Raw genomic sequence first — 10,764 nt, forward strand, 5'->3', positions numbered from 1 at the left:
ACAGATCTCAACGACGCAAACCCGTTTCAGGCCGAGTTTGACATTCCTTATTAAATGTTTTATAGTTTTGTTGCCGTTTCTTCTTACTACAGGTTGTGTTGTATCGTTTCGCATATGTAGAAATTCAGCAAAGCAATTATTATTAAGTCCGAAGTTTACATAATCTTAGTGTGATGGTTTGTATGCAATCGCTGGTCCCACGTATTTTTGTTATCTCGCACAAACCGTGGCTTTCATAAAGCAATCAATGTTGAGTGGATCTGTGGTTTGATTAGAAAATTAACCCGACTGATCGCTATCCTTTAACAAACTTATCAATCAATAAATCCGTTAGTTGATTTTTCGCCGGTCATATTGCATGAAAGACGTTAAAACTACACATTTGTTTGCTAGTTTTAGTATGTCATAAATGGCATATTGCCTTCCCATTCTAAACTTCTCATTGTGAGTCCTACAGACGAACAACGTGAGTCTGTAGAGCTCACATTATGAACGCGGGAAGCCTTCTAAAGTGAAGTAACTTTTAAGTTATTACTTAAACAGTATAATCACCCTCGGTGAAATTACAAGCACGCCGAAGTGGTTCACCGTACAAGCCTGTGTCATAAAAGAAATAAAGACTTCAAAAATATTAAAGCCGGCATTTTTTATTCTTTGTTGGCTTTCTCCAGCTCAAAACTCCGATTAACTAGCACAAAAAAATTGTAATTAAAGTATCACTCAAATAATCTGAAAGTTAATCGATGAACTGCCCAGTCCCGATATACGCTTGGTGAGGGCAGAGAGTGATCGCAAAGTCTCGTGAAGTTCGAACTCTCATCAGTAAAAGAGTAACACAGCGGCCGATGCTGTCTATGTCGTGGTGCACGTAGTTTGTTGGGGTTGCAGAGTCTACTGTGTTTGAATATAGGATTATTTAGCCAGAAATTTATAGTATTAGCCTCTTTACATCCGCGGCCATCACCAAGAAAATTGAAGCTGGTGAACCCACACTACCGAGAAAAGCATTTAATCACAAGAACATTGCTGCGTTGCTTGGTTACACTCGTTTATTACAGCCACGGCAGATATATTAGAACAATTTGTTTCACTTGTTTCAGTTGTCCTGCCAACCGTGCAGTCTGCAGATCGTAGCTAGAAAAGACACTCTCTCCTCATTGCAACGCAGTAAAATTGTTCAGACTCCAAAAACCTTACCCACACAGCGGAACTCAATAGCACGGCAATTTCCAATACAGCGCTAACTTATCTTTATACTAAAGTTTATATTACTTCAAAAGCGAGAACTTAAAAAAAATGCACAGAAGCTGCGATTTTACAGCCCACAGTACCAGTACTATGTTCTCTGGGTTGGAATTAATAGTTTTTTTTTTTTTTTTAATTTCCACGCTGGTGAACCGATACATTCATTTTAAAAGAAACAAATATTTAACATAAATATTCCAGTTCAGCCGGAGGCAGGCGTCAGTCGTGGTGATCCATGATTTCCAACGTCTGCCTAGAGCAGACGACGCACCCACAGAAGCGATTACTTAAATTTAGGCAGTACGCTGGCAACACGATTCGATCTTCATTGAAGCACCGAACAGTACAGCACCTTTTTCCGCTAGAATTGTTTTCCCACCAATAGTATGCGACAAAATAAACCCAAGCATCTACGCCGTCTCGCGCGCGAACGTAAAGAGCCTATGGGGCGGCCGTTCTCCTATCCCCGCTTTGATTATGATGATTGCGCGAAAGTAGCGCCACCTCTAGGTCGATCTCGAGGCCAATAGCAGTACTGCACTTGGTACTTTTGAAGCCGTTTATTCAGGAAGCGCTTATACTTAGTCTTTGCAGCAGTGAAAGTTCGGCAATCGCGTACATAAAACTGTACCAGCTTTTTTTCGCTGTATTGGTTTACAGCAGCTTATAGTTCCCTAAACGTCGCAAACTTGTCCCAAAATTTCATTTTCATGACAGACGCAGCACGTGTTGCGGCACACTACATACGAAGCAGATGCACCCTCTTTATGATCGTAGCACTTTTTCATTGCGGGTGATGAAGATGATTGCTTGCGGCTACTCGAACTTGATTGGAATGAATAGATTTGTAACAAGCTTGAGTTGATCGAAACTTTTTTAGAGCGCAGCTCTTAGGAGCCCGTTTCCGGCTTGAGCGGCGTAACCATCGGCGTCGGCTTCGCCGTCGGCGTAACCACGCGTTGCATTATGGGAAGTTTCCCATAGTGACGTCACGAGGGTTAACCTCGCGAGGTTTACGAGGGTTACTCTCACGAGGGTTACGAGGGTTACCCTCACGAGGATCACGAGGGTTACCCTCACGAGGGTCACGAGGGTTACGAGAGTTACCCTCACTTCGCTCCCCCCCTCCCCTTGAGGTCACGTAACCCCCTGAAGTCACGTGACCACTCCCTGAGGTCACGTAAGCCTGAGGTCACGTAAGCCTGAGGTCACGTGACCTCAGGGAGTCACCTATCTCTCAGTACCCTTCCATCCTCCTCCTCAAGATCTGCGCTCTAATCCGGCGTTACTGGGAGCTGTAAACGGCTTTCATTTTTTAATCCTAGTCGTAAATGCAATCGATAGTAGTACGAGAAAGCGCGACTAGCGAGCGTGGAGCAAGTTCGCCCGACGGTCCGTTGGACATTCACCGGCTACGTCCTTACACAATGGGATCCGGACAAGCACAAAAAGCTTCACTCGCGAGCGTGGAGCGGGTGCGTCTGACGGACCGGTGGCCATTCACGTCCGACATATCTTTAGACTTTGGGATCCGTATACGTCTGACGTATCTTTAGATTGTGGGATCCGAATACGTCCGAAGTATCATTAGACTCCGGTTTCCGGATATGTCCGACGTATCTTAAGACTCCAGGTTCCGTGTACGTCTGAAGCATCTTTAGACTCTGGGATAGGGATACGTCCGACGTACCTTAAGACACAACGTTCCTCGTATTACGTCTTCTATTACGAAACAAATAATTTTGTCTCTCACATTAAGCAAAGCTTAGACGTAATATGGTCGTTAACTGTAGGGTGCCTTCATGTGCGCTTTACTTGGGGTGATGACATCTGGCCATTTTTTTTTCTAACGCTTATTTTATTTCTTGTTCTGAAGCGCGTGAAAGAGCGTGTCCCTGCACGCGCTCGGGGCGCTGACTGTGCCACGGCGACATTTTGTTTCCTGCGATTTCCATCTATTTTCCCTGTAAGCGCGTGCTGTCGGCATCGGGTACTACAAACGATGGCACCACCCTAAACATAAGAACACCGAGGCACTCTAGTTAACTGTACTTGCAGAGCCGGCGTCTGAAACTAGCGTAATGAATTATGCGCTAATAAAATTGAGCCACAACTACACTCTCAACAAAAGGGTAATCGTAGGGTACTACACTTGGGGTAGTCAGAAGCCGTCACAGATATCGCTACCCCCCCTTCGTTATACTAACAACCCCATGGGCACTCACACGGCACGCAATCAGCAGGTAATCACAGTGAGCACCCCCAAAAGCAACATGGCGGCTGGCAAGCGACAGTGGAGCAATACGAGTAAGGCCTAGCGAGCTGGACTGCTTTTTGCTAAACTACGATTCTCGAGTTCGTACGCCCGTTCGCTGCCTTCCGTGCGCATAAAGCACTCCGAAACGCGCCTCGAAGCACCGGCACCACACCTTATACGAGTAGGGGCGACGATGTGAGGGGGGGGGGGGGGGGGGGGGGGCGGCGGAGCATTCGAGGGGGTTTGTCCGCGATTGCTTTCGCGAGGCCGGCTGCATTCACTTCGCGGTCAGAAAACATTCAAAGAAGGAAACAAAATAGCGACAAATGGAATGATGTCTTTATTGAACAGAGCATCTGCTTGCTGTGCTTGCCGCAAGTGATCCGGCGTTTTCGGTTGACAGCGGCGAGGCGAAGCATCACCGATTTAAGCGGCGTCGGTTCCGATCGTTCAACGCTCCTGCTCACCTGTTAGCATTCGTTATCCACTTTCAAGTTCCTGGTAATCCTCACCGCGTCTGTGCACGCACTTGGCGCTATTCACCGCACGGAACACCCATTCAACTGGCTATGGGACTGATCCCATTTGGACGAGAGGCCGAGGACCGAACCAGACCGAACCCTTTGTGGCTGCTACGTGGAGCCATGGAACGCCTCTATGTTTTTCACTCAAATAAGTAGACACATAAACGTGCGACTCCTTGAATTGGGCGGCGACACGCGCCACCTAACGGAGAGCGCTCAAACTAAAGAAATAAAGTATTTTGAACGGTTCAGGTTATGAATCTCTTAGTAAATAGTGAACCCTCATGCAGTAAACATTTGAAAGCCAATAAATCAAGCCGCTTTACTGCGGTTCCAAGCCACGAGTTTGCTTCCCCGCACGGCGCGTCATAGCCAGTATTTCTATTGCAGTATGTGTTCCTCTTTGTGGTGTTCGCGTGCGGCTGCAATTGTCGTCTTGAATTAATCTCTGTAGAGGGGGTATTAACTCACGTCGAAGCGAAGCTTCACTGGCAGAGAAATTGCTTTTCGATAAACTTGAGTGCAGTCAACGCCGCGGAGTTAACTGTACGGAGCATTGCCACGGTGAGCTCGAAAACGTCTAGCGCTCATCCCAGCGCGCCACTTGGGGGGCAGTTTGTCTGGGTTTTCTTTCCACTTTACCTACCATTCTTTATTAATGCTAGAATTCCAAACGCTAAATATATATTTAGCGTTTGGAATTCTAGCATTAATAAAGAATGGTTGTCTCACCCCAAGAGCGATCGGAAAGTACGTATACGTACTTTCCGATCGCTCTTGGGGTGAGACAACGGGACATCGCAGACGACAGTCAAATTGGCCCCTGTACGTCAGGTGTTATGATTCAGAGTAGCGTTCTGACATGACTATCTGCAAGTCAGTCGATTGCACCGTAATCCCTCAAGTGGTCTTAAACTTTTTCAATGTAAAGCGGAACGTGAGCCAGCGACACCCTGCCCCCTCCAAACACGGCCCGACGAGCAGCATCAATGCCCGACAGTTTACGTCATCCCATCTTGTTACACCACTGATATACGAACGCACAGTCATATTGGCGATACTTCCATCCTTCAGTTCACAACGCACAACACTGCCATCGCGGTGTTGTTTCTATGTTGCTGACACGCAGAAATACAAAACCACGTTGATTGCCGGTTGGCACGCGGGTTCGGAAAACAAAACCGAACTCAGCACAGAAGGCACCCGGAAGGTTCCGCAATCGGAGGCGGCCATCTTATCCAAGTGTACGTAGCGCTGCTTGCGCTGCTCCGGAACTTCGCTGTTTCTAACGGCTTCGTTTGCTCTTTTTATAAAACAGGCGGCCTTCGCAGCCATTGAAGCTCAATCAACTCAACAAAATTTATTGAACAATGCGCGCGACATGCTCGAAAAAGGAAACCAAAAAAATGATGAGGCGCGCCGGAGCCCGGAAACCTTCTTGTGTCTGAATGGAAAAGGATAAAAACATCTCGTTCCTCTCTTCTTCTCGTGTCCGCTTGGGGGCGCGTCAGTAGAATGGAGGAAGACGCGCCGTTGCAACCTGTTTTCTCTTTTTATTTCTGAAAGTGCGCCAAGAACTGAAAAAAAAAACACGCAGGGCAAAAGAAACATGTACTGAAAAAGAGCATTGTGAGCATCATGTTCATCTGCTTCCTTTTGTGTTTAAGATTTTAGGTGTGAATATATGGTAACTATGCACGAACTAGCAGATTCTCGGTCATCCTGTTCGTGCACGCTTGGGACTAGAATAGGGGTCGGTGTTCAAGATTTTCACTAGTGGTTAAAACCTTGAACCAAGAACGCGCTTACGCAACAGGTAGAAACGTGTATGTTTTATATTTTATTCCCAAGGAAATATTAGTCGAAGCAGTCCTAGAAGCATTTCTACTTTGGTTACAATGTGCAAATCTTGGCATGACCCGAGCCAACTCTACCCGGTACAATTTGGTCTGAACCTCGAGAGGCGCCGCACATGTTGTATACTTTATTACGTATTGCAGAACTAGAATAATTTTATTGACTTAATTACAGCTCTCACGTCAGGTGCTGCTTTCAGCCAACCTTTTTTACGTGACAGTCGCCTCAATCTTGATATTTCCCCGCGTTTTGTATAGTCAAAAACATATTGCGAGAAATAGGTGGGGTTGTGAGCAGTGGAGACGTCTGGGGCTTGGCTGTTCACAGAATGGGTTGGTTCAAACCAGAAAAAGACTTATCTCCTGTACGGAAAGCAAGTTACTCCAAAACAAATACGACGCGAAAAAATACATTTGTTATGCTGAAAACCGCACTGAGGCGCCTCTGCAATTCGTTTTTGGAAACGCACTGCCTTTTTACGACTTGCCTGGACATCGGCAATGCTTCAAGGCTGGGAAGTTTACAGGTGTGTAAGTGTACCATTTTGGCTCCGAGATTCTACGATGTTGAAGAACTACCCGTTTGTTTCTTTTACAGCAAATTTGTGGGCGATCTGAGCATAGGAAGCGCTAGATTGCTAGCCCGCCCGCCAGAAGCAAGGGGAGGAGGAACCATACCAATACATCTTGCCTGCCATGTCTTTTCAGGGATCACCAGCGCAAGGGGCTTATCATGCAAAAAAAAATGTTACCCGATGTCCTCAGATCTGTTATGAGCCCAGAATGAATAGGGGATTCGCATAGAGTGGCACACATTTTTATCACAATTGTTTTGTTTTACTATTATCTATTTTAATGGTCAGGTGACAGACACGTAGTTTGCCTATGACATGAAGTTGTACATATATGAAGCCAATTGTACATTCGAACGCTCTATGGTTACTGACAGCTTAAAAATAAAATAAAAATTGATGGCGAATTCTGGGCCTCTTGTCATCGGTCCACTGGGAATCAGACTATTACATTAGATTATAGGACAACCGAACGACCAATCACAAAGCAAGACGCCTGGAAATTATAATGAATGCCGTGCGCTTCTTACGATACCAGTGACTACTAAAGAGGCAGCTTGACATAAATCCAAAATCACTTGTTCAGTAAAATATAGTAGATCTTGGAGGTATATGAGGATGCCACAAATATTAAACGGCTGTGGCAACATTGTTTTATTATGCGTGGCCCTTAGGTTTTCCAAGATGCACTTGCGCCGTTTCTTTTCTCAAACTTTTATCTCACAAAGCTAGTGTCGTGATAAAATCTCTTTACCTACAAACACCTCAAAAATAATACACGTTTCGAAAAACAAAATTGCGTATCTCGTAGTCGTAACTAGTTGCAAACTACAATTAGGACTTGCGCCTAAACGAAGTAATTTTATATTTGATGAGCTAATTACAGTCACCGACCCAGCACATGTCGACGCTTGTCTTTGCATCAAACATCTAAAGGGCCAATCCGGGGAGATGGCCGAGACGACAAATTTTATATATGCATTAAAAATATGTTATGCTTTCAAGGCATATGCAAACTGTGATGAAAATATTTTAAATCGCGGAATTGAATCGAACAGCACTATTTTGTATACTGCCGACTAAATGCTAGTGCACTAAAAATCTCGAATAAAGAATTTGAATATATAAAAGCATCCTCTTTTAGTCCAGCGGAAGTATTTAAGAAATATAAATAAAAACATACTTTTGATTTTATAACAACAAAATCACGAACGTGCTCAAAACGGTAGTTCAAGAGCCCTTTTCAGTCGAGTAGTAGTTCCCTGCAGTTGCAATAGTTTTTTTTCTTTCTTAATTAAGCATGCTTGGGAAAAGTCACACCGCAAACATTGCTCCCCCAGAGTAACGGGGGATTAATTAAAGCGGCTGCAGCTCCGGGTCATTACTGCAACCCTGAGGCTGCCTCATGCCGCGCCGTCGCTTCATTTTAACCAAAAAGCAGTGGCAGTCTAAACTGAGAAGCTACAGTTTGCTCTGCGGGTGATTCCGGTTGTTCGTTGGGGGAAAGGGTCATTAACTGCAGCAGAGTAAATCTGTGCTACAGTTGACCACCCATGTGAGAGAATGGCTTGATAAATATATATTGATTAGTAAAAGAGTGCGCATAAACGAAGAAAAAAATACGGACTGCACTCTCAGAAAAAAAGGTGTATTATTACACCCCTTGTCCCATATAATACACCCCAAAACTTCGATTCGACGTACAGCGCCCTACAGTCAAACAGCCGGCCCCAAAGTTTACGAGGGGCTTGATATCCGTGTGGTACAACTTATTAAGATAGCTGATGTACGTATTATTGACTACAAAAAAGATTATCGGAGTTTTCTTGGCCGTACTGCAAAAGTTCCGTGTTTTCTTTCTTTGGTCTTTGATACAAACTTTAGCAATTTAATAAGTTATATTGCACCGTTATCAAGCGCTTGGTAAAATTTTGTGCCGTCTGTTCGACTATAGGGCACTGTACGTCAAAATGAAGTTTTGGGGTGTATTATATGGGACAAAAGGGTGTAAGGTGATACCGTTTTTTTTTTTAGAGTGTGATGCACAGTAGATAAAGGCGAGGATCCAGAATTTGTTATAAACGGTCAAGCACCGTTTGCATCGTTCTCGTAGCACCCGCAAACCCGTCTTTTTTTTTAATTCACATATAGATATATCCATTGGCCAGCCGCAGATCGTTGCACGATCATATCCTCTCCAATTTAGGGACGATGTATATGATAAATGATACATTCCTTAATCAATACCGAATACTGCCTGAAATATTCGGCTATTGATCGTAAACTGCAAACAGCAAACTCATATAAAAGTCACTTGAATCAAAATACACACACAATTAAGGTACTTACACTCAAATGATATTATTCATTAAAAAATACGTAAACGTAAAACAAGAAGTAAAATAAATATATTAAACCAACACCGTTCATCTCAACTAAAACGCATCAAACCCCAATATTTGTAATGCTTAGGATTGGTCGGGATGGTGCGTGTTCTAGTATGTTTAGTTTTTTTTTTTCATTCTATTTCAACGTTCTTTTAGAAAATAAAATATTCAGTTGACACCACCTGGTGCGTGCGTGTGTGTGTGAGTGTGTGTGTTTGTGTGTGTGTGTGTGTGTGTGCGCGCGTACGCGTGCGTGCGTGAATCCGTGCGTGCGTGCCTGCGCGCGTGCGTCTGTGTGCCCGTTTCATTGCGTGCTCCATCTATGTTAACGCTGTTTCACCTTTTTATATTCACGTACCAACTAGCGCAACTTAGCGCCTTGCTCCTGTAAATGCTAGCCGTCTAGATGTAAATAATTAGACGGAATTTTAATCAGAACAATGTTCCGTGCCATAGAGCCCAATTTCGAGCGTTTCGCGGTATATAAGGCGTTCACGCTAAAATTCTATGGCAAAATGACAACGAGGCAGGCATCAGCGACTTAACAGGACATCCGATCCGTAAATCATCAATTATTCATATTTGAGATAATTGCATACCGGTACATACGATGAATTTAACGTTATTATTTATTGTGTGAACACGTCGATGCGACATTTGACAACATGGCTGTACCTTGCATCTGTTTCAAATCAAATATGGGAAGTATTTACGAACGGTAACCTGTACCTTCATGTTTTGTTGCGGACACCATGAGATACTAGTAAATATTTGGCGGTTGTAAAGAGGAGCAATACTAATGTTTCAAGCCGCAGGCAGTATAGCCAAAGCCAAATGTACACCGCAAAAAAATCGCGTCAAATTACTAGAAAGTGCCAGCTAATTTTTGATGCCGGTACCATTTCTGTTGTCTTGCATCACGGTCACAACATTAACTAGGTATATGTACATGACAGTAATGAGGCCCTACTGTTTTTGCCCGAAACCTGACCCGTAGAAGCATGGCAGAAAACCGTAACTCTCATGCACGTGATCCACAGATACGGAAATTCTTCTGTCATCAAAAATTAGCCGGCGTGTTGTCCGTAACTTGCGACTGCAGAAAACCGAAACACTTAATGACAGAGCTACACGTGAAGTGCAACGACGAAAATCGTTCCGGCATCGAAATCTAGCTGCCGTGTTGCCCGTAACTTGCATCGGCAAAAAACCGTAAATCTCAATCACTGAGTTTTACGTGATGCGCGATGAGAGGAATCCTTCCTACGTAAAAATTAGCTGGCGTGTTGTCCACACCTTGCAGCGACGGCCAGAGCCTATTGAACTGCTAGCTGCAGTGACTTAACAAAATGGACGTCTCAGTGAACAATAAGTATAGTATTTTACTGCGATATTTCACTGAGATGTCCGCTTTCTTTAATTACTGCAGCTAGTAGTTCAATAGGCTCTGGCTATTGCCGCAAGGTGCGGAAACCGCACCAGCTAATTTTTAATGTTGGAAAGATTCCCGTCGTCACGCATGACGTGCAGCTCAGTGATTAAGAGTTACAGCTTTCTGCCACTGCAAGTTACAGACAACAGGTAAACTAATTTTTGACGCAGGAACAATTCAAATTAAATATCTAGTGCCCAGGGAATGTGACTAGGCTGTAGGCCCAAGTTACTTTCAGTAGTTAATGCCAGCTGCGCATTTAGGAGATTAACACCTGCTTAAAAGTTCAAGGAAGTACACTCAAGATACAGTATTAAGTAAAACATGTTCACAACTTTATTCTTAAGAAATAATTAGTCTGCCACGTCCAGCTTTCATGTGGAAGGTAATCTCTAATTTTTTGAGCAATCGAGTCCATATGATGGATTACAGAACCTGGAAACAAAAGAAAATGTGGAATATGATTAGATTATGAACAGAATGTGACGACA

The sequence above is a fragment of the Ixodes scapularis genome, unplaced genomic scaffold, assembly GCF_016920785.2.
Source record: "Ixodes scapularis isolate PalLabHiFi unplaced genomic scaffold, ASM1692078v2 PGA_scaffold2__306_contigs__length_199485367, whole genome shotgun sequence".
Classification (NCBI taxonomy): Eukaryota; Metazoa; Arthropoda; class Arachnida; order Ixodida; family Ixodidae; genus Ixodes; species Ixodes scapularis.